The 24,881-nt window shown below is 44.2% G+C and overlaps 1 protein-coding gene across 1 annotated transcript in view; it reads left to right on the top strand.

Moving 5' to 3' along the window:
* Nucleotides 1-24,881, top strand: part of LOC126281516 (nose resistant to fluoxetine protein 6-like) — a 281,119-nt gene that overhangs the window by 82,463 nt on the left and 173,775 nt on the right. The window lies entirely within an intron of this gene.

Genomic DNA, 24,881 nt, shown 5'->3' with positions numbered 1-24,881 from the left:
ACTAGGCAAGGTCCTAGCGGAGGTGGTTTGCCATTACCTTCCTCCGACCGTAACGGGGATTAATGATGATGAAGAAGACGACACAACATCCAGTCATCTAGAGGCAGGGATAATACCTGAAGCTGCCGGGAATCGAACCTGGGACCCCGTGCGCGGGAAGCAAGAACCCCACCGCAAGACCACGAGCTGCGAACACCCCAAATGACGAAGGCCCTAGAAAAAAATTGGCCAAACGTCGGTAATCACACTTGTCCCTGGCTGGGAACCCGCACCCAGATGGTCACTCCCAATTTGCCGACGAAAACGAAGAAAGAATAATATAACTGGAATGTCAGGACTATCCTGGGCTTATGTGGTGATAGACCAGCAAGAAGAACAGATCGCCATTGGAGCTAGCTAGATTAAATACAGATGTTGCTGCCTTTAAGTGGAACCAGACTATCAGGCGAAGAGCACGTCTCCGAGGCTAGCTTAGGGTAGACCACCTTTTGGAAAGGATGCAGGAGGAACACGCGCCCATGGTGTAGGAGTTGCAGTAAAAACGAAAATAATGAAATAGCGTAGATTAACCGTTATTGCTGTCAATGACAGAATCACGACTCTTCGAATTCCCCTCAGTGTCACCCGCGTCTCTGCCTACGCTCCCACTTTAGGCAGCGAGGAGGATATAAAGAATCAGTTCTACCATTAAGTGAGCAATGTTCTCATCAAGATACCAACGAAGATAAAGTCTTGTTACTACGTGACTTCAGTGCTAGAGATGGAAGGGAGACAACATCAAGTTGTTGGAAATTGCACCGAACATGGGCTGCTACTTCTAGGTCTCCGTGCTGAGCAGGAGATTTTTTATCACAAACACGTAATTCCGCTTACCTAATCGTTATAAGACCACATGGATGCATGCACGCTCCAAACATTGCCATCTCGCTATGTCATCATCCGGTAGCGTGACGAGAAGGACGTCTTGATCACAAAAACACAGCTCGAAACATTGATGATTGCTAGACTGATCACGAGCTGCTGATTAGCCATCTGAGGATCCTCGTCCATCGTAAACCACGATTCTACTTCTCGAATCCTTGCAGGAGAAAATACAACACCAACGCCCCGCAGAACGAGACTGTTCGCTCTCTATTGCAAGATACATTTTAAGATCGACTTATCACCAATGCCCCAGTTAACACAATAGATGCTGGAGAGAAGTGATTTCAAAAAACATCATCAAGAAGTATTGCAGAGGAGGTCATTGGTTTCGATTCAAAGACGAAAAGTGATTGGTCTGATGATAATAATGAAGTAATTGCACTACTGGCCATTAAGATTGCTACACCATGCAGATGACGTGCTACAGACGCGAAATTTAACCGACAGGGAGAAGATGCTGTGATATGCAAATGATTACCTATCCAGAGCAGTCACACAAGATTGGCGCCAGTGGCGACACTTACAACATGCTGACGTGAGGAAAGTTTCCAACCGATTTCTCATACACAAACAGCAGTTGACCGGCGTTGCCTAGTGAAACGTTGTTGTGATGCCTCGTGTAAGGACGAGAAATGCGTACCATCACGTTTCCCACTTTAATAAGGGTCGGATTGGAGCCTATCGCGATTGCGGTTTATCGTATCGCGACATTGCTGCTCGCGTTGGTCGAGATCCAATGACTGTTAGCAGAATATGGAATCGTTTGGTTCAGGAGAGTAATACGGAACGCCGTGCTGGATCCCAACGGCCTCGTATCACTAGCAGTCGAGATGACAGACATCTTATCCGCATGGCTGTAACGGATCGTCCAGCCACGTCTCGATCCCTGAATCAACAGATGGGGACATTTGCAAGACAGCAAGCATCTGCACGAACAGTTCGACGACGTTTGCAGTAGGATGGACTACCAGCTCAGAGATCATGGCTGCGGTTGCCCTTGACGGTGCATCACAGAAAGGAGCGCTTGCGATGGTGTACTCATCGACGAAACTGGTGGCACGAATGACAAAACGTCATTTTTTCGGATGAATCCAGGTGCTGTTTACAGCATCACGATGGTCGTATCCATATTTGGCGACATCGCGGTGAACGCACATTGGAAGCGTGTATTCGTCATCGACATACTGGCGTATCACCCGGCGTTATGGTATGGAGTGCCATTGGTTACACGTCTCGGTCACCACTTGTTCGCATTGACGACACTTTGAATAGTGGACGTTACATTTCAGATGTGTTACGACCCGTGGCTCTATCCTTCATTCGATCACTGCGAAACACTACATTTCAGCAGGATAATGAACGGCCGCATGTTGCAGGTCCTGTACGGGGCTTTCTGGATACAGAAAATGTTCGACTGCTGCCCTGCCCAGCACATTCTCCAGATCTCTCACCAATTGAAAACGTCTGACCAATGGTGGCCGAGCAGCTGGCTCGCCAAATACGCCAGTCACTACTCTTGATGAAGTGTGGTATCGTGTTGAAGCTGCATGGGTTGAGTAGTGTGTAAGCGTAGGGACTGATGACCTTAGCAGTTAAGTCCCATAAGATTTCACACACATTTGAACATTTAGATGTCAGGGACTTCCGAGTTTTTAAGCTGGAATGAAAAAACAGGAAGTCTGAAAGTCGCCGACAGCACGATCATTCTGACAGTCAGGATATCTTGAATCTATGGAAACAGCATTTCAACTTACTCTTAAACCGTAGTTCCTCGCTGCTGACGACTTTCTCGAACACGTCCCACATCATCCAATACAATCTAGTTTAGCAGGCTCACCGACATTACATGAATTCAGCAAGGCCCTAGATAGCATGAGACTAAGAAAGGCACCCGAACCTACCAGCATCCCTCACGAGATCTAAAAACCAGGCTCTTCTCCTGTGTCTTCTACTTTGGGAAATCTGTAAGGTGCCAGTTGACATGGAGAACTCCACAAACGTCAACATCTTAAAAAAATAAAAAATAAAAGGTTACTGAAGTATATGTGGCAACTACCGTGGCATATCCTAGCTCTCCGTGGTTGGTAAAATTTTTGCTAGAACTCTGTTGAATCGCCTCCAGACTGAACTTCCTGAATCTCACCGCGGATTTCGCTCCTCCAGAGGAACTACTGATGTGATATGTGTACGACATCTGCAGGGAAGTGCAGAGAACAACATAAGCTTTTACTATTTGTGTTCTGTGATCTAGGAAAGACCTTTGATACAGTGCCGAGAGAAGCTATGTGGAAGATCTTTAACCGTTTTGGCTGCGCTGAACTCTTTGTTAAACTGTTTCAAGCTTTCCATGATGACATGCCTGGGCAAGTGCTACGACAGAATGAAACATCCGACAAAGTCCCTATTACTAATAAGAATGGGTCCTCGCGGCAAAGTTGTTTGCCCTATACCTAGCAGCCATACTTTATGGGATATAGTCTGTAAACAATGCAAGAGTTGAAAACAAATAAAGATTTGACGGAGGGCTGTTTAATCAGTCTAGGCTGCACTCAAAAGTTCACAAGTCTCACTCAGGTAAGTGAACTACAGTATGCGGACGACAAAGCTTCTCCAACTCTCACACCCTTAGAGCTGCAACTGTCTGTAAATTTCTTTCAATGCTGCGTATAAATGGTTGAGCCTGACCAACAACATCGAAGAAGCGAAGGTACTAGCACAGCTAGCTCCTGTAACTGCCTTTCTGGATCTCAACTTCTGTGTTTCAGCACACCTTTGGAACAAGTAGATCACTTCCCCTAGCTAGGTAGTACGAGATATTATCAACTAACTGCTCGTCGGAAAAGGCCATGGAGAGCAGGATGCATGCCGCACAAGTTGCTTTTGGACGTGTCCTACATCGAGTCTTTTTTTAATAAAGGTCTGGCACCATGAACCAAACTGATAGCCTATCGACCAGTTGTTGCTTCCAGCGTGCTCTATGTTTGTGAAACCTGGACGCTATGTCGCCGTAATCTTAAGAAACTAAAACGCTTCAAACAACAGAAGCTTAGATACATTGTGAACATCAAATGGGATGACTTCGTATCAAACACTACGGCTCTTGAGGAGGCGAAGATGTATAGTACAGAAGCCATCTTTATTGGTTATCAACTCATATGGATTGAGCATGTCCAGCGGATGAGAAACAACAGACTTTCTCGACAAATGTTGTATGGTGAAGCGAACACAGATAGAAGGCCTCGTGGTGCTCCTCTGAAGCGCTATAAGGAAAAATGCAAGACGAATCTAAAGAGTCTAAATGCTGACTCCAGTAATTGGTGCCCGCAGTAGAAGATCGTAAGCGCTCGCGCACAACTACTTCACCTACTGCCACATTTTGAGCAGGAAAGTGAAAAATGTCAGAGATGCAAACTTCGCCAGACCCAGCCAAGCCCTTCATCCTCTATTACATGTAGTGTATTTCGCCGCATGTTTCTTGCCAGGATTGGTGTGATAAGCCATCGTAGGCATCTCCGTACCTGAACTGCCATGCAGTAATGGAAATCCAAGAGAAAAATGAAAACTCGCATATAGGTATCAGCCGTCGACGATAACCTTCTAACTAGAAATCTTTATCGTTTCCAATTCCTATTCGCTAATCCTTGCCAAGTCTACCCTACTCATTTTCCTTTTCACATTATTGCAGCATTGATTTCCTGCAGTCCAAGCTCCCATTCGTAAAACGTTAGCTTCATTTGTCTGTCTCTTGATGACCTCTGCTGGGTAATACGTACCCGCCGGCCGCGGTGGTTGTGCGGTTCTAGGCGCTCCAGTCCGGAGCCGCGCTGCTGCTACGGTCGCAGATTCGAATGCTGCCTCGGGCATGGGTGTGTGTGATGTTCTTAGGTTAGTTAGGTTTAAGTAGTTCTTAGTTATAGGGGACTGATGACCACAGCAGTTGAGTCCCATAGTGCTCAGAACCATGTGAACCATGTGTAATACGTACCGGGGGATCCGAACGGGCAGAAGTTGACCGTGAATCTTTATAAAGGTAGTCGACACCACGAATATTTTGAAAGGCCGCATATCCTGTAAGTAATCTAAATGTTTCTTTAATGCAGTGTTTTACATTTCCTTCTGCATCCTCACAGCGTTGATAATTGCTAATTCTTCCAAGTTTAGGGGTAGTTTCCGATTCCAAGGACAAATGGGAGTCCCGAACATTCATCTGTTTCTCTGCTATCTGTTCACACTGCCATTGTCAGAATTAGGCTGACTCATTGAACCAGAGGTCTTCGTCCGCCATCGCCGATGATTTTTATTCAAAATCTAAGCAGTGTCTGGGAACCAGCACGAAATTTGTAGTCAGGCACTTCCGCCAGATCACAAGCAAAAGATATCAGCAGCACGTTAACAACCAATTTCAGAAGAAACGCTTGTAAATTCCAGCAAATGAGACCCCCTTTCCGTCATCCAGCACCAACACGAAAACGGGACGACCGGGAGACCTTCAATCTGACGATGTTCGTTCAGTATGGGACGAAGGGACGAACGAGAACGACAGGGTCCTCGGACGCTACGACATCAAGTGTGCCGTCTACTCACGTCCCAATACCTCGCCTTTATCGGGATCTGTTAAAGATAATCTCGGCCTCCCAATCCAGTAGTCTACTCGTTGCGGGTCATTGCTTAAAAACTAGCCAAACCGAAGACCGTGATAAGACAAGAATCTTACGACAATCTTCTTTTTGGGAGTGCGCGCTTAAAGAATCAGTGGAAAGGCAAAAGCAGCGGATCCCATCTTAGTAAGGTACCCCTCTGCACTTGTCACACTGACGGCACAGCGTGGAGTGAGACGTGCACCCATCACCGCCAGACAGCAAATGTGCCGCACATTGCCCAAAACGGCTCCGCATGACTTCCTTTTTTCTTTCTTTCTAAGTTACCAGTTTTTCTACTCTCCTCCAGCTATCTGTTTTGTAATCATATTTCAATCTCTACGTAATCCTGCCATCCGTTTTTATTGTAAATACTGTTAATTAGTCATCTAGACACTGTAGATTGTTCATCTGAACTTTAGCCCCAATTTTCCGATGAATGTGATCATCTTACTTCAAGTTACGTTGCCGAATGCTTTCTATAGCTTGAAAACTGTCATCTTTCTTTAAATTACTATTCAACCAAAAATAATGTCAATTGCATGTAACTGATTACAGACGTTCATCCGGAAAATCCTAATGAAACGTATCTGACTATAAAATATGGTCCAAATGACTCCAAGCATTGGGGACTTAACATCTAAGGTCATCAATCCCTTACACTTAGAACTACTGAAACGTAACTAACCTTAGGACATCACACACATCCATGCCCGAGGCAGGACTCGAACCTGCGACCACAGCAGCTGCGCGTTTCCGGAATGAAGCGCCTAGAACCGCTCGGCCATAGGGACCGGCAGCTGAATTCAGACTCATACTTTCACTAAGTGGCTTGACACTTTTGTCAACTCTGTGAATCTATCTGATCATAATTTTGTTTTGCTGATACTTGATGGGCATCATATCATTTGTATAACAGACAAAAGAAGAGAAAAATGTGGCCACATTATCTGTTTATCACCACATCCATGCATAAAATGGTTCAAATGGCTCTGAGCACTATGGGACTCAACTGCTGTGGTCATTAGTCCCCTAGAACTTAGAACTACTTAAACCTAACTAACCTAAGGACATCACACACATCCATGCCCGAGGCAGGATTCGAACCTGCGACCGTAGCAGTCGCACGGTTCCGGACTGCGCGCCTAGAACCGCCATGCATAAAAGCAGCCTCTTGGGTTGAGTTCATCGGACCCTTTAAAAAGCATTGTTCACAAGAAATAGAAGGCTGGTGAGCAAATAAATCAGGCCAAATACTAACTTTATTTTGATTATGAGTTCATTTGGAGCGGCTTACTTGAGAGCAGCAACAATGGAAAACGCTGTAACGGTTTTCAACATGGCTGTCTCTAAGAAACAGTATGTAAGTTTCAAAATAGGAAACACACAGCCAATCCCGGTTGCAGATAACTGTTTGGTACGTTGACCTGAGTTTCGACACCTCTGGGGATGTCTTCATAAGAATGAAATTTTAAGAAGCCATAAAATTACATTGCGAGAAAACAATGGTCAAAGTTTCGAGCAGATATGCTCAGGTCGAAAATTAAAATTAAACATGTTCACATCTGTGTCTCACATGCCTTGCCAGCAGACTACGTGTTTTATATTAAATGTACCAAACAGTTAATTGCAACCGGTTGGCTGTGTGACTCCCAAGGTGGAAAATGCTGTAAACGGCCTCTGTAAATTGGGAGTCTTCCCTTGCAACAGGCGTATACTTAGAGACAATGTGTTCTGCATCTACATCTACATCTACATGAATACTCAGCAAATCACATTTAAGTGCCTGGCAGAGGGTTCATCGAACCACCTTCGCAATTCTCTATTATTCCACTCTCTTATAGCGCGCGAAAAGAATGAACACCTGTATCTTTCCGGACGAGCTCTGATTTCCTTCATTTTATCGTGGTGATCGTTCCTACCTATGTAGGTCGGTATCAACAAAATATTATCACGTTCGGGGGAGAAAGTTGGTGACTGGAATTTCGTTAGAAGATTCCGGCGCAACGAAAAACGTCTTTCTTTTAATGATGTCCAGTCCAAATCCTGTATCATTTTTGTGACACTCTCCCCCTTATTTCGCGATAATACGAAACGTGCTGCCTTTCTTTGAGCTTTTTCGATGTACTCCGTCAGTCCTATCTGGTAAGGATCCCACACCGCGCAGCAGTATTCTAAAAGAGGACGGACACGCGTAGTGTAGTCAGTCACCTTAGTAGATCTGTTACATTTTCTAAGTGTCCTGCCAATAAAATGCAGTCTACGGTTAGCCTTCCCCACAACATTTGCCGGCCGCGGTGGTCTCGCGGTTCTAGGCGCGCAGTCCGGAACCGTGCGACTGCTACGGTCGCAGGTTCGAACCCTGCCTCGGGCATGGATGTGTGTGATGTCCTTAGGTTAGTTAGGTTTAAGTAGTTCTAAGTTCTAGGGGACTAATGACCACAGTAGTTGAGTCCCATAGTGCTCAGAGCCATTTGAACCATTTGAACCACAACATTTTCTATGTGTTCCTTGTAATTTAAGTTGTTCGTAATTGTAATACCTAGGTGTTTAGTTGAATTCACGGCTTTTAGATTAGAGTGATTTATCGTGTAACCGAAGTTTAACGATTCCCATTTAGCAGTTTTAGTTATTTAGGGTCAACTGCCACTTTTCGCACCATTCAGATATCTTTTCTAAATCGTTTTGCAGTTTGTTTTGATCTTCTGATGATCTTATTAGTCGATAAACGACTGCGTCACCTGCAAACAACCGAAGACGGGTGCACAGATTGTCTCCCAAATCGTTTATATAGATAAGGAACAACAAAGGGCCCACAACACTACCTTGGGAAGCGCCAGAAATCACTCCTGTTTTACTCGATGACTTTCCGTCGATGACGTGATAGAAACTGTTACGACCCCCGGCCTCGGGGATACTAATGCGCCGACGTGACAGAGACAGGTGTGATTCACGCCGGAGCGAGCAGAGATGTGCAGAGAAGTTTGGCATTGACTTTTATTCCTCCGGATAGTACACAGTGGCTCCAATGAACCAGACGACGGCGGCGCAGCGTGCGTACTCGTGTCAACAAAAACGCCAGGGCCGGAATTTATTGCTACGGCATCCAGCCACTCCGTCTTCGTCGCGTAATGGCCTCTGTCCTCGCTTCGGCGGCGTGAGTTATCGGACAAACCGGAAGCCCTCCGTAGTGCTGTTGGCTATAACCTGAAGCGCGAGCGCTTCGCCTCCGGAGTAGGTTGGCTGTTCCCTCAATCGCTTCTCGTAGTCACCATGTACAGTGCCGAAGGAAAAAAGCGAGCAGCCATTACTGTAGTAGGGCCTCTGTAGCTCCAGTCGCCCACCCGTGCTGCCTCGGTCAGTGACTGAGGACAGCCTCAGACACGGGAGGCCGCGAGATCTCCTCATCCCAGGTCCACCCTTACAGACGGGAGCTCGCAGTCTGTCAGGCCGATGTCAACCAGAGACTGGGGGCTGGCTGCCCCCCTCCTCCGAACCGGTGCAGCGCCAAGTTCTGGACTCGCCTGGCCATGGCTGTGGCGTGTCCGTACAGCAGAGCTTCAAGGTTGATTCAGCGTGCCAGTTGGCCACAGCAGACGGTCATCGTGATTGGCCTGCAACTTAAACAGTCGTCATTCCCTACACTTCAAGAAACGACAACACGACTCCTTACTTGAGCCTCTGGGCTCCCTTAGTTATACTCCTTTTCTTATGCTCTAACGTAGACTCTCGTCAGTTTTGTCTAACGCACTTCGGCCCCCACATGCAGGTTACGGGGCGCTGTTGTTACTGCCACATACTGGTGTTTCAGAGCACGTCATTGCCCTGTGTTGCGCCTGATTACTTCACACCTGTCTCCACATTTGTTTATAGTGCCCGCCAGGCCATGTTTCCTCGTCTGCGGGCGGTGTCGTAAACCTGCCTCGCAGAACCGTTTGCTTAGTAAAAACATTGCCAGTGTCCCCTACTCGATGTATCCGTTAGGCCCTTAGCTTGTACAGCTATGACGGAAGATAGTATCTTCCGTCATAGCTGTACAAAATCTTCAGGTATTCCCCATATCCATGCCTGTACTTATTCGTGGCGTAGCAAAACTCTTTATTGTCACTAGCTCCGATGGAAACACCGAACCACAGGGAAACGAACACAGGTTCCTATAAGTCCACAATATCTACATCTACATCTACATCCATCCTCCGCAAGCCACCTGACGGTGTGTGCCGGAGGGTACTTTGAGTACCTCTATCGGTTCTCCCTTCTATTCCAGTCTCGTATTGTTCGTGGAAAGAAAGATTGTCGGTATGCCTCTGTGTGGGCTCTAATCTCTCTGATTTTATCCTCATGGTCTCTTCGCAAGGTATTCGTAGGAGGGAGCAATATACTGCTTGACTCCTCGGTGAAGGTATGTTCTCGAAACTTCAACAAAAGCCCGTACCGAGCTACTGAGCGACTCTCCTGCAGAGCCTTCCACTGGAGTTTATCTATCATCTCCGTAACGCTTTCGCGATTACTAAATGATCCTGTAACGAAGCGTGCTGCTTTGCGTTAGATCTTCTCTTCTATCTCTTATATCAAGCCTATCTGGTACGGATTCCACACTTGTGAGCAATATGCAAGCAGTGGGCGAACAAGTGTACTGTAACCTACTTCCTTTCTTTCGGATTGCATTTCCTTAGGATTCTTCCAATGAATTTCGGTCTGGCATCCGCTTGACCGACGATCAACTTTATATGATCATTCCATTTTAAATCACTCCTAATACCTACTCCACGATAATTCACGGAATTAAGTGCTTGCAGTTGCTGATCTGCTATATTGTAGTTAAGTGATAAAGGATCATTCTTTCTATGTATTTGCAGCACATTTCACTTGTCTACATTGAGATTCAATTGCTATTCCCTGTACCATGCGTCAGTTCGTTGCAGATCCTCCTGCATTTCCATTTTCCATTGTTACAACCTATCGATATACTACAGCATCATCCGCAAAAAGCCTCAGTGCACTTCCGATGTTATCCGCAAGGTCATTTATGTATATTGTGAATAGCAACGGTCCTACGACACTCCCCTGCGGCACACCTAAAATCACTCTTACTTCGGAAGACTTCTCTCCTTTGAGAATGACATGCTGCGTTCTGTTATCTAGTAACTCTTCAATCCAATCACACAATTGGTCTGATAGTCCATATGCTCTTACTTTGTTCATTAAACAACTGTGGGGAACTGTGTCGAACGCCTTATGGAAGTCAAGAAATACGGCATCTACCTGGGACCCCGAACGAAGCACCAACAAGTCTGGGACGTAGGAAAGTCGGCGTAGCAATGCAACAGTTCCAAATCAGTAACCACTCGAGACCGGAAACAAACTAAGTCAATCTGAAACTTCCAGGCAGATTAAAACTGTGTGCCGGACCGAGACTCGAACTCGGGTCCTTTGCCTTTCGCGGGCAACTGCTCTGATGTACCCAAGTACGACTCACCAGTCCTCGCAGCTTCACTTCTGCCTGTACCTCGTGTCCTACCTTTGCCCGCGAAAGACAAAGGTCCCAAGCTGGAGTCTTGTTCCGGCACACAGTTTTAATCTGGCAGCAAGTTTCATACCAGCGCACATTCCGCCGCAGAGTGAAAATATCTGATTCTAAGCCGACCTGGTTGTGCAGTCGAACGATATGAAGAGCTACAAAGTACGACAAGGAATGAACCATGGTCCGAGCACGAGCCACAGCCGCCCCTGGGTGACGCAATGTGATGCGCATACCTCGGTGGTGGTTCCCCTTACGACGGTGGCCAGCAAACACCGATCGCGGCATTGGTTCCTCTGACACGCTCACGTCTGCGCTAGGCGGCGAATCCGAATCACTGTCGGATACAGAAAAATGACTTCGAAATACACCAGGAGAGTGACATCCGACATGCAAACGACGGACTAAATGTGAGTCCAGGCGGTATCTGGGCAGCTCCCAACAAAAGCTAGCTTATCATCCGCGAGGCTCTCCTATGTGTCTAGCAGCAACTGCCACAGTTGGTCAGGCGTGTGTGGCACCCGTGTCAGTCAGTCTGAATCCAGCCTAAGTCTACGACTCCCAGTCTAAGTCTCCCAACACAAGGGAGAACTGGTAGAGGTACTCAGGGTACCCTCCGCCGCACATCGTCAGGTGGCTTGCGTAGTATGGATGTAAATGTAAATGTAGAAGTCATGTGGTGCTTCATTTCGGCCCATAAATTTTCATTGGGATTCAAGTCCAGCATTCGACCAGACCAGTCGATCAGGTCGACGTCAGATTTTTGGAAAAACCACTGCTGCACGATTCGACTCGTATGAACTAGTGTGCGGTCCTGTTAGAACTGGACTACTCAATTGAGATAGCGCATCTACATACTGGGCATCATAGTATGTTTAGCCGGCCGTTGTGGGCGAGCGGTTCTAGGCGCTTCAGTCCGGAACCGCGCTGCTGCTACACTCGCAGGTTCGAATCCTGCCTCGGGCATGGATGTGTGTGATGTCCTTAGGTTAGTTAGGTTTAAGTAGTTCTAAGTTCTAGGGGACTGATGACCTCAGAAGTTAAGTCCCATAGTGCTCAGAGCCATTTGAACCATCATAGTATGTTTAAATGACTGTTTGTCAAACGGTCTGTGGCGCAGTGTGTTTTATTTGGCGTACCTCGGTTATATTAATCGAACACTAGCTACAAATCAAGAAACAATACAAAGTAAAAAAAAAAAGAAGAAGAAGAAGAAACATGGTATCAAGACGACTCGAACCTTAATTACTTCAGTAGAATTTGGAGCCTCAGACGCTACCACACGCCTTCCACATAACTATACAGGTATGTTTTTATTTGTTTATTGGTTTATTAGAGGCAGGAGCATGTCGCTGTTTTAGACAACTACCTACTGTTCTCTTCTACTGTACAGTTTTGTTACACAGTACTCGCTGAATTTTACAACTACTCTAAGCAACTTTCTCTTAACATCAATGATACATTCCGTTACAGTTGTCACAATTTTAAAACTGCAGCGGATTTTATCATTGATGATGAATGTCAACAGTTGTGGATGTCCCGTCAAGCGAAACTTTCTGTTGTTTGCTTACTTCCTGTACAATGACTTGACAAAAACCATGGTACCTCCCAGTATCGTCTCTGACCTCCTTTTTCCCAACAAGTAATGTGAAGTCCTGTGCAGAAATATTGAGCCATACTTCCTCTGTGATGATGATGTCCCACACTCCGATGAGCGTAGGGGACGATGCGGTACTGTGCGGCTGGTCCCGGCGGAGGTTCGAGTCCTCCCTCTGGCATGGGTGTGTGTGTTTGTCCTTAGGATAATTTAGGTTAAGTAGTGTGTAAGCTTAGGGACTGATGACCTTAGCAGTTAAGTCCCATAAAATTTCTCACACATCTGGACATTTTTGACGATGCGGGAGTCCCGCACCGCCGACTAGCCAAGGTCCTGGAGGAAGTGGTTTGCCATGTCTTCCTCCGACTGTAATGGGGATCAATGATAATGATGAAGACGACACAAAAACACCCAGTCACCTCGAGGCAGGGAAAATCCATGGCACCGCCGGGAATCGAACCCAGGACTCCGTGCGCGGGAAGGGAGAACGCTACCGCAAGACCACGAGCTGCTTTTATAGCAGCCAATATTTGCGAAAGTGTTGCCGGTGCATGGTTTTGTGCAAGAACTGACCTCTCGATTGTGTCCGACAAATGTTCGATGGGCTCCATGATGGGCGATCTTTGTGGCCAAATCGTTTGCTGGAATTGGCCAGGATGTTCTTCAAACCAGTCGCGAACAGCTGACATTGTGACACGGTACATTGTCATCCATAAAAATTCCATCGTTTTTTGGGAACATGAAGTCCATGAATGAATGTCTGGAAATGGTCTCCGAGTAGCTGGTTTTCCAGTCGTCTATGGCCCAGAAGAGGCGCTGCAGGCAATGTTGTGCTGTTAGCAAAGGCATTCGCGTAGGTTTTCTGCTGCCATAGCCCATGAATGCAAAAATTTCGCTGCACTGTCCTAATGGATACGTTCGTCGTACGTCCCACATTGATTTCTGCCGTTATTTCACGCATTGTTCCTTGTCTGTTAGCAGTGACAACTCTACGCAAGCGTCTCTACCCTCGGTCGTTAAACGATGGTCGTCGGCCACTGCGTTGCCCATGGTGAGAGATGATGCCTGAAATTTGAAATTCGCGGCGCAGTCTCAACGCTGTGGGTCTCGAAATATTGAATTCCCTAACGATTTCTGAAATGGAATGTCCTTCGCGTCTAGCTCTAACTACTACTTAGTGTTCTAATACTGTTAATTCCCGTGGTGCGGCCGTAATTACGTTGGAAACCTTTTCGCTTTAATCACCTGAGTAAAAATGAAATCCCAGCCAATGCACTGCCATTTTATACCTCGTGCACGCGATACTACCGCCATCTGTGTGTGCATATCACTATCCCTTGACTTGTTTCGTCAGTGTATAAGAGTAAGTAGTCTAGTTAGTAACAGTAAGTTATTCTAGCTAGTCTTCAGTTGGTAGTCATTCATGTATGTGTGGCAGTTGCCTGAACTGATTTTCGGTGACGGTCAGTCGTTAGTTTCGTCTGAGCACTTTGTGGGCTGTATGATTGGCTTTGTCATACTCCTCGATTAGCGCTTTAGATATTTTGTCAGGGTCCTTATTATGGACATCCCATTTGTTCGAGCCTCTGAGTGATTGTGTAATTTCATCATGTATGTGTGTGTATCTGTGTGTGTGTGTGTGTGTGTGTGTGAGAGAGGGAGAGAGAGAGAGAGAGAGAGAGAGAGAGAGAGAGAGAGAGAGGGAGAGAGTCGTCTGACCTGCGACCAACAGACCCGAGCTGTAGATGAATAGGGTATGGTCCGATCTGAAAACCAACCATGTTCTGGCTGGGATTAACATGCCACATTCTCCATGACTGTCTGATCTCAGTGCAGAGTATATAAACTCGACGGGTCTTTGTTCAGTTGTCCCATTCCCTTTTCCAGGAATTCATGCTCGAGTTCCGGTAGGGTTTAAATCGCCATTCTTGTGATGTCTCAAACATTTTCAGCCAGTATGTTGCACCTCAGTACTTGACTGTTATGTCTATCGGTTACATCCACCGGACAGTGCTTCCACCGACTTGGGGCTGAAACACCTAACTGTTCTCACGAGCACGTGTCACCACAGTAGGGTTGGCCGCGGTTCAGTCGGAGAGCCCACCCACTCACCGCGAGGCATACGCTAGGCCCGTACAGGGCTCACCGATGTGATCTAATGATGGTCGTAGGAAGTCTACAGTTGATGGTATATATTGTTGCTAACTTCATAGTAGGTTGCATGTTTTTTTATCGGAATTATCTTACGTTCATTATTCAGCAGAGTGGAAATCAAAAACGGACTAAGCGCCAAAAATGTTTTTTGAGTTAGACCCGAAAAGCCAAGCTAAGTGCCGTTGCCAACAACCTGAAAAGCGGACTAAGCGTTACGGACATTTCTTGTAGCGCACATATGGCCTGAAGAATAACATGAGCGTTATGTGCTGGCTCACTGATAAGGCTAAAGCGGGCTAAGTGACACAAACCTCTGTAACTGTTTGCAGAGGGCGACAGAGATTTTTCCCAACTGAAAAAAACTTAAGAGATTGGTAGAACGTTAGAATGTCAGGTACATTAAGGACCTCGTAAAACGTGTGGAGAAAGGAACAGATAAAAATCCAGCCTGATGACTTTTTTTTATTTTAAGAAAGCAGCCGATACACATATTAACACAAGGAAAATAAATATTTCCAAATGTAGTTGGATTCAAGTCAAGAAAATTGCGCCTGGTGTTATTAAGACGAGTACAATGTTTAAGTAACTTGGGGACTGGAGCACCTACAAGATTTTCGAGAAAGGGATTATCACTGACGTAATAAGGAACTTCGTTTCACTGTCACAACAATGTAAAAACAACTTGTGAGCTTGAAAGAAAACGGATCTGCAACAGATGCTGCCGTATTTGAAAGTAGCTGATAGAACATTTTTGAAATAGTTAATCATTTAACATTGCTTTGTGCTCTATAAATTTAAAAGAATGATTAAAAATAATTTAATTACATGATAGTGTATCTGTTAAACATACCAGCAAAATTTTTGTAATTAACAAACCAGATAAATGCTTGAGGTTTCTTTCATTGATCCCGTTTTTGCCCATGCCTTTATGGTATTTAGCACGTTCTGCGTTTTTGTGAATAAAATATTTATTTTCGTTGATAAAAGAAAGGCAATTTACAAAATTTTGCAATAGTTGTTTGGCTCTTACTGTAGGCATTTTTTTTCATTTTTTGTAGAACATCCAACAACTATATCAATCAATGTTAAGCCGAAAAACTACTTCCACAAGGACCAGACTTGGACCAACGCGTTATTGACTTGCTCAGTTTGTGAAGCTCTTTCTCTTGAGTAAATCATCCAATTATTTTGAAATTGTAATCATTTGTTCGTCTATACACATACGTCATATCTGCCGATTTCCGTCCCATTCTGTTAATTCCTTTGTGGTGTATCTTTTCTTTTTCTGTCTTAGAGTGTAATTTGAAGAGTATCGCACATCGTTCAGATTTTTTTCATCGGAACTACAAAAGAACACAACAGCTTTTCTGGCAACGTTGTGTTGCTAACATTGCCGTCCCATTTTTCTCTCTACCTGATTGTTTTTATATCGGGTATTGTTCCAGAAATTTGCTCCAGCAAGTCGTGAAATGTAAACTGGAAGGTGTCATATCCTTCTACGTAACTGAATATCTCCCTGTTTGGTACAGGTATTCCTTGATCTTCAGGTGCCAGACACTATTTTTGATAACAATTGTCGTCATACTTTGCACCTGCACCCTGAAAATCTCCAGCGGAGCACACATGTCTTCAGGTGGCCCTCTTCGTTCATCATTCCTCTCCGGTGCACCAACTGTAGCTGTTCCATCGTAACAGGAGGATCAAATATCACAAACCTTTCGCCGCAAGTGTTAGGGAATTTCCTCCTATTTCTCAAGAAATTCATCGTCGACAGCTTCCGCAGACGCAGTCAGTTTTAACATCAAATTACTCTTTAGCTAAACGAAACGTAAGACTCCATAAATGCTTTTCCTATGAAAGAGCTTCTCTCAGAAATATTTTTATCAGTCAATTCTGGTGTACTCTTTGCTACAAGATGCAATCCCGTCGTTTCCCACCAACGTTGCATAGGTCACTGACAATATAATTCTCACAAATTTGGCACTTCTCAGCCATTGTTTATAGGAACCTAATTTACTTAAAAACCTTCGTAACACTGCAAACAAGTACACAGTAATAGAACAATAAAATAAGGAGTGGAAAACTGCCCTAACTCATCGATTGCATAACAAAGGGCGTAGAACCTATGTTAATAATTACCGAGGAATCTCTCTGCTCCCGGTCGCATACAAATTAATTCTATCTCCATGTTTACCTGATCGAGTCCAAGAACAGTTAGAACCTAAGTGCTTAGACCAAACAAATCCTGTGCGGAACAAATTCTTAATTTAAAACTAATCCTTAGACACCAAAAGATTTATAGTAACAATAACGTATGTACATTTGTGGATTTTAAAAAGGCCTACCGACTCAGTTGATCATGAATCTCTTTCTCAGATTTTAAAGGAACAACTGCTAGGTAATAAAACTCTACCACTGATTAAGGAAACGTTAACCGACACTAGCTCTAAAATTAAATTCTTGGGAGAAATTTATGAACCATTTTATATAAAGACTAGTGTTAGACAGAGTGATTTACTCTCCCCATTACTGTTTAACTGTGTTTTAGAATAGGTAATTACAGAATGGCGACAGGAAAAGTCGAGTCAAAATATAGATCAATCAATCAAGTTTGGTAGAAGTAATATTACAGTAGATTGTCTCTCCTTTACAGATTACGTGGCAGTTTTAACAGGGGATATTACTCCAGCTCAAAAGCAAATTGAAATTCTTAAAGAAGTTGCGGAAAAAGGAGAACTACAAATATCTTTCAAAAAAACGGAATATATGACATGTAAAAAAAAAGCACCAAAGGGTTCGAACACGAAATATGGAGATATAAAAAGGGGGCCTCAGTTTAAATACTTGGGGGAAATCATACAAAAAAACGATCTGTAAGAAGTTGCAAACGAAGTTCGCTGTCAAAAAATGGCAACTGCATTCAGATACCACAAAATAATTATATAAACAAATCACATTCTAAATTCAGTAAAGTTAGCCCTTACAGCACTGTAACCAAACCTGAATGTTTTTATGGAGAAAAAACTTTAATTTTAAATGGAAAGAGGGATATTGAAAAAATTCAAAAGAAAGAAAGATTGTTATCAAAATATTAGACCCCAAAATTACTGATGGAGAAACTTCTAGGCTGAGAAGTTTATGGAAATAGAAGAATACACAGAAATGCATGGTGACATGAGAAAACAAAGTCCTAAATTTTATCACCAATTTAGTATTGGAGGGCAGCGTGGAGGGTAAAAATCATAGAGGGAGACCAAGAGATGAATACACTAAGCAGATTCAGAAAGATGTAGGTTGCAGTAGGTACTGGGAGATGAAGAAGCTTGCACAGGATAGAGTAGCATGGAGAGCTGCATAAAACCAGTCTCAGGACTGAAGACCACAACAAGACAAAAGAATGTCATCCACTAGGTTGACAAACAAAATAGTAGAATTCTACGAAAACAGAAGTAAGGCCAAAACTGAGCCGATGAAAGGTATTGCTGTGATTAAGGAGGAGATTAAAGTAGCCGTTATAACTCAGACGTTACAGATAGAAAAACACTCGGACAAAGGTATTTGATTGGAAAGTTGGTCCGAGGGGAATTAGAAAACGGAATGTAACACCATGGTCTGAGGAAAGAAAGAGACTTCATTCTGAAAGGACGAAACAAATTTGTACACAAAGGAAGGGCAGCCATCAAAAGCGACATTGACTGATTGTACCTCACGTGGTCCTATTGGGCCCATTTGTGAATAATAATAATAGTAATAACAATAACTCCACTACACCAGCATAAAAAAGTTCTTCATCTACTTACAAAAGATAATTGGATGGGAAATGCTGGAGAGGTATAATGTGAAGAGCGAGCAGATAAGTAAACACTGTCTAGCCAACTATATTAGAAGGACTGGCAACAGGCTGTTGTATCATTCTGTAGTGGGCCTTATAATTGAGTGGCAACGCAGTACTCAGACAAGCCTGTTTATTTTTCATGAAATGTGTTTACAGTTTACATAATACATTAATTAGTAACTTATGTAACTAACACTAGAAACCTACCCAGATAGCCATGCATGTTACGATGCCGCTTCTGTGACAAGGAGGTGCACTGGCCATAGATCAAAGGCTGGCAGGTTAACGACGAGAGTCAGAGTGTCGATCAGCCAGGACGTGGTTTTTAAGTGGTTTCCAACTTCCCACTACGTGAATCCAGAGCTGGTACTCAAGTGCTGCCTCAGGGCAATAAGAGGAGGGATGGGGAGGGGAAGGGGGCAAATGGCACCAAGGGCACATGGCGACCCCTTAAATTAACCGTGGCGCATCAGTTTAATGCCGTCCCGAATGTGTGCTGATGTGGGACAAAGACAGGAAGGGCATCCAGCCACTCCTTAAATTAACCATGCCACATCTGTTAATGCTGTGCCAAACGTGCGCTGATGTGGGACAAAGGCACAGGAAAACGAAGAAGAAAGAATATATAGCTAAAACAAAAAACGTACACGTATAAGATCTATGTAAATCACCAGATGCTGCACTACACTGCTAGACGAGAGAATGATTCTTATAAGGGATACCTTTGACCTCTAGCGCTCAGAACCACACGATACCATGTTTAGACTAACACTCTGCCATAAAAAAAAACAGTGGTCTGTGTCATTACCATGCAAAACTCAGCCTTTGTCTGCTGGCGCCATCAGACATAGGCATGATGTACCTGCACTAACAAGTGCTCGAGTTGAGCGAATGGTATAGCTGCAGTACGAATGTATCTCGTGGAGAGTTTGCATGTGGATTACTGCATAAACTGTGTACAGTGATAACATGAAGACTATTAATCCTACAAATATGGTCCAAATATTAGGGACAAAGTTGCCATATGATGATTATGGAAATGACATCGGGGTCAAGGATAGAGAGTTCACGGATATATTATATAAACAACAATTCAGAAGTATACTGGGGATGACAAAGAAATTCATGATTTTATGCTGGATAGATATACTGATTTTGAAGGACAGGAAGAACGTGAACCTGAAGGTGGCTGTTGAAACAGTACACGACACTCATCTCCAGAGCAACAGGAACGCTTCAGTCCAGATGAGTACGAACTATCTCCACCCAAAAGGTAGTGGTCCATTGTGTTGGAAGATATTGATGACAGCATACTAGATAATATTTATGAAGACTATTACAATGGTGGCTCCAATTCCTATAGTAAAATAGTTAGGCACTGTAAGTGCATTAAAAGTAAATCAAATTGCAGATTAATTCTAAATTATCTGTCTTACAAAAGGCGAGCAGGAGCTCGTTTCAGAGGAAACAGACTATCGCAATGGAAAACTGTAAAAGATCATGTAATATCGCAGTCTGGTGGATCTACAGTTCACCATTGGCCTCTGGAAATGTGTGCCTTGGAAGTGTCTAAAATACACTCCTGGAAATTGAAATAAGAACACCTCCCGCATGCCCACTATACGCCCTCGCTCAAAGTCCGTCAACTGCACATACGGTTCACGTCCACGCTGTCGCGGCATGCTACCAGTGTTAAAGACTGCGATGGAGCTCAAAATGCCACGGCAAACTGGCTGACACTGACGGCGGCGGTGCACAAATGCTGCGCAGCTAGCGCCATTCGACGGCCAACACCGCGGTTCCTGGTGTGTCCGCCGTGCCGTGCGTGTGATCATTGCTTGTATAGCACTCTCGCAGTGTCCGGAGCAAGTATGGTGGGTCTGACACACCGGTGTCAATGTGTTCTTTTTTCCATTTCCAGGAGTGTATTTAAAAAGTTTTAAGAGTTTTCACATAAAAAAATTCGGAGGCATTACTTTTCAGCACACCGCCGTATTAGTCTTGGAGGGAAAAAAATAGATAGCGCCTTTTTTGTAGGAAATTTAAAGAAGGTTATTTTTGTGCAGGGCATCGTTTTCTCCAGAGGACGCGGTTTTCGAGTTATAAGTGATGCTTAAACAACAGTTTTAAAATTAAATCCTGTGGCTCAGCATTACTTTCTCTTCACATCTTCCTAACAGTATTGTTTGACAGAGAATACAAAACAGGCGTATGAACGGCCGATGTAGGCGGTCCTCACATGAGATGTGTTTCTCATCACGAAGCACGCAGTTCGTGGTGTTCGTCGAGTTGCTCCGCGCTCTGAAACGATCCGCCACATTTCACGGAACGCGCTCCACATCGTGATTTACAACATCAGCGCTCTCCAGGTCAGTTCTCGGCTGCATTTACCGAGGAAACCAGGCAGTTTCTTTATAAAAGTAAACGCGCTTAGAACAAGTTTGTGAACTTTGTTAGCGACTGTCGAAGAAGAGCGGAGAAAGTCGCGAAGAACATTCTGATCCCATCAATGGCTTGCACATGGAATTGCTGATGGAAGAACACTAATTAATGTTCAATGATCTACATCTACATTCTCGGTGCCGTAATGACTACCGCCGCCTCTGAAGTATGTTTCAAGACCGCGATTAGTTTTATAGTTCCATTCGAATGGAAGACGAGATATTTTCGAAGCTGCTCACCGTCACTGAAACATGTATTTGTCGGCAAGACACAAACATATAGCAGTCCATAAAACTAAGAGATGGGTATATAAAGTGCTTGATTTATAAACAAAAAGAGGTCCCAGTACTGTGACCTTCCAGGGGGAGCGGGGGGGGGGGGGGGGTGTTTTTGAAATGTAGACTACTTAAAACAATATTTTGATGCTTTTCTGAGTATTTTAAAAGCGTGAGTACAATATTTCTATTGGTAAAAAATTATGTTCTATTATGCCACATCTCAAAATCTGCGATTCTGATTTTTTTTCCGTCAGAAGTACCAGTGTGGGGTATTTGTGAGTACCATCACGAACGAGGTTTTGGGAAGTTAGCAAATGTCCCAGAGTGTAGCTTGTGTTTACTTAGTGACGTTGACTGGCAGTCACTTCAAGATTTCTGGCGACTGGAGAACATTCCAGTTGTTAGTCTACATAACAAGACTGCAGCAGACATATTATTTATAATAAGTATCATCGCCTATTGTAGATAAACTTTTATTAAATTAATAAGAACGACGCAGTATCTTTTAGAAGACAAAAGGTGAAGAAAAAATGGAAGTAGCTAGACGCACCTGTTCACGTGAGATCAATGTGCTGAAGGTTTGAGATAGCCTGTATTCAAACGACGCACTCTATAATGAAAAGGCCACCAAATACAGAGTTCAACTGTATACTGCTACCAACCAGACCTGCGGACCCTGCGGTGTGCATCACAGCACGTGACATTACCGGTCTTGCAAGCACCAGTGACCGTCTCAGGCGGGGAGGGAGTTACTATTCCAAACCACTTTAACATAAAGTAGCTGCCCGTCTAAATACAGTCCTGCTCTCGATAACAGATGACAAAGGTCAGGGCTTTCGTGGGTATCTTTTCATTGACGTTTTCATTTCCTGGGTAACCTACTGTTCACAAGACTTTGTGCAAACGTGACATTATTTTGGCTCCACATGCTGTATCGAAGATGAAAAGAGCTGTCTATTCACAACGCGCCAGGCGAATATGACGTTCAAAACAACACCCACTTCAAATAGAGAGAACTGGATAACCTCCAGTTCTTACTATTTGAGGTGGGTGTTGTTTTGAACGTCATAATCACCTAGCGCGTTGTGAATAGACTTTCTCTATACTGCAAGGTACGTTAAACTCCCGAAGTTATGTCGTGTGTAAATATGTAAAGTTCTGCATTGATGTGGACTAGGCTGTGGTTAATGGAGAAATTGAAGTGTTCATTAAAGCTTTCATTAAGGTGTCTCAAGAAAATCAGCTTTTTTAAAACTAGTTTCAGGAGTTGGTGTGTAATTAGAAAGGATGGGCAGCCATTCCCGCAGTAGCATATTTGTCTTATGTTCAATAAATAAATGCTTTTTCGAAACAGCGAGGGGCTATCGAAAAGGTGTTGATGTGGGTAAAATTTGATGTAACAAAATATGAAAAAAGTCATATTGCTGGTTAAAGATATACTTCAATTGAACACATTTCTGTTTGCGAAGGAAGTGTCCTAAAAGAACTTGCTCTTAAATTTTCTTTTATACTTTATCAACAGTATCCGTACACCACCAAAAACAGACGTTTTTCGTGTTAGGTGCATTGTGCTGCCACCTGCTGCCAGGTACTCAATATCAGCGATCTCAGTAGTCATTAGACATTGTGCTCAGTAGTCATTAGACATAGTGAGAGAGAAGAATGGGGCGCTCCACGGAACTCACGGACTTCAGATGTGGTCAGGTGACTGGGTGTAACTAGTATCATACGTCTGTATGCGAGATTTCCACACTTTTAAACATCCCTAGGTCCACTTTTTTCGATTTGATAGTAAAGTGGAAGGATGAAGGGACACGTACAGCACAAAAGCGTACAGGCTGACCTGGTTGTTGACTGACAGAGATCGCCGGCAGTAGAAGAGGGTAGTAATATGTAATACGCTGACATATATCCAGACCAGCAAACAGGAATTCCAAACTTCGTCAGGATACAGTGCAAGTACTGTGACAGTTAGGCGGGAGGTGAGAAAACTTGGATTTCATGCTCGAGCGGCTGCTCATAAGCCACACATCACGCCGGCAAATGCCAAATGACGCCTCTCTTGGTGTAAGCAGCGTAAACTCTGGACGATTGAACAGTGGAAAACGTAGTGTGGAGTGACGAATCACGGTAAACAATGTAGCGATCCGATGGCAGGATGTAGGTATGGCGAATGCTCGGTGATCACCTGCCAGCGTGTGTAGTGTCAACAGTAAAATTCGGAGACGGTGGTGTTATGGTGTGGTCGTGTTTTTCATGGAGAGCCTTTGAACCCCTTATTGTTATGCGTGGCACTATCACAGCACAGGCCCACACTGATGTTTTAAGCACCTTGGTGCTTCCCACTGTTGAAGAGCAATTGGGGGATGGCGATTGCATCTTTCAACACGATCGAGCACCTGTTCATAATGTACGATCTGTAGCGGAGTGCTTACACGACAATAACATCCCTGTAATGGACTGGCCTGCACAGAGTCCTGACTTGAATCCTAAAGAACATCTTTGGGATGTTTTGGAACGCTGACTTCGTGCCAGGCCTCACCGACCTACATCGACACCTCTCTTCAGTGCAGCACTCCGTGAAGAATGGGCTGCCATTCCCCAAGAAACCTTCCAGCACCTGACTGAACGTATGCCTGCGAGAGTGTAAGCTGTCATCAAGGCTAAGGGTAGGCCAACACCATATTGAATTCCAGCATTACCGATGGAGGGCACCACGAAATTGTAAGTCATTTTCAGCCAGGTGTCCGGATACTTCTTGATCACATAGCGTAGATGGCTGAGACTATGTTGCCTTTTAAATCTTTTGCAAGTGTGTCGGTCTTCTTTATGCTATTTATTCTGAGTGGTATTATGTTTTAGCAGATGTTCAACGTGTTTAGAATATTTATTGGCATTTGCGTGTTTCATGTTTAATTTGTAAATTATTGACAATGACAGCTCCCACCTGAGAGAGAGAGATTACCCTGTACACATCATCGAATATTAGAGTAGGAAAATACTTCTATTACCTTAATAGCGAAGTCCCAGAAGCTTTTAGAAAAGCGAAAGAGAGAAAAAAAGTAAGATGTGGCAGGATGCGAACCACCTTCGGTGCTATCCTACACTTCCCTACTCGATGCTCATTACCACTGTATCACGATAAACTAGCGAATTTCTACTCTTTGGATTATAACTTACACCTCGCGAAGGTTGTAATAGCCCTTACATCATAGTGTGACGTTTAAGTGTTGCAAATCGTAACAAGAATTACTTGTTTTTATAAATCTGTCAAGTGCCATTTCCTTGCAACCGGCCGGCCATTGTGGCCGAGGGGTTCTAGGCGCTACAGTCTGTAACCGCGCGACCGCAACTGTCGCACGTTCGAATCCTGCTTCGGACATGGATGTGTGTGATGTCCTTAGGTTAGTTAGGTTTAAGTAGTTCTAAGTTCTGGGGGACTGATGACCTTAGAAGTTAAATCCCATAGTACTCAGAGCCATTTGAACCATGC

The sequence above is a fragment of the Schistocerca gregaria genome, chromosome 7, assembly GCF_023897955.1.
Source record: "Schistocerca gregaria isolate iqSchGreg1 chromosome 7, iqSchGreg1.2, whole genome shotgun sequence".
In the NCBI taxonomy this organism is placed as follows: Eukaryota; Metazoa; Arthropoda; class Insecta; order Orthoptera; family Acrididae; genus Schistocerca; species Schistocerca gregaria.
Note: the sequence above shows the minus strand (reverse complement) of the source record. Positions and strands in the feature narration are given on the sequence as shown.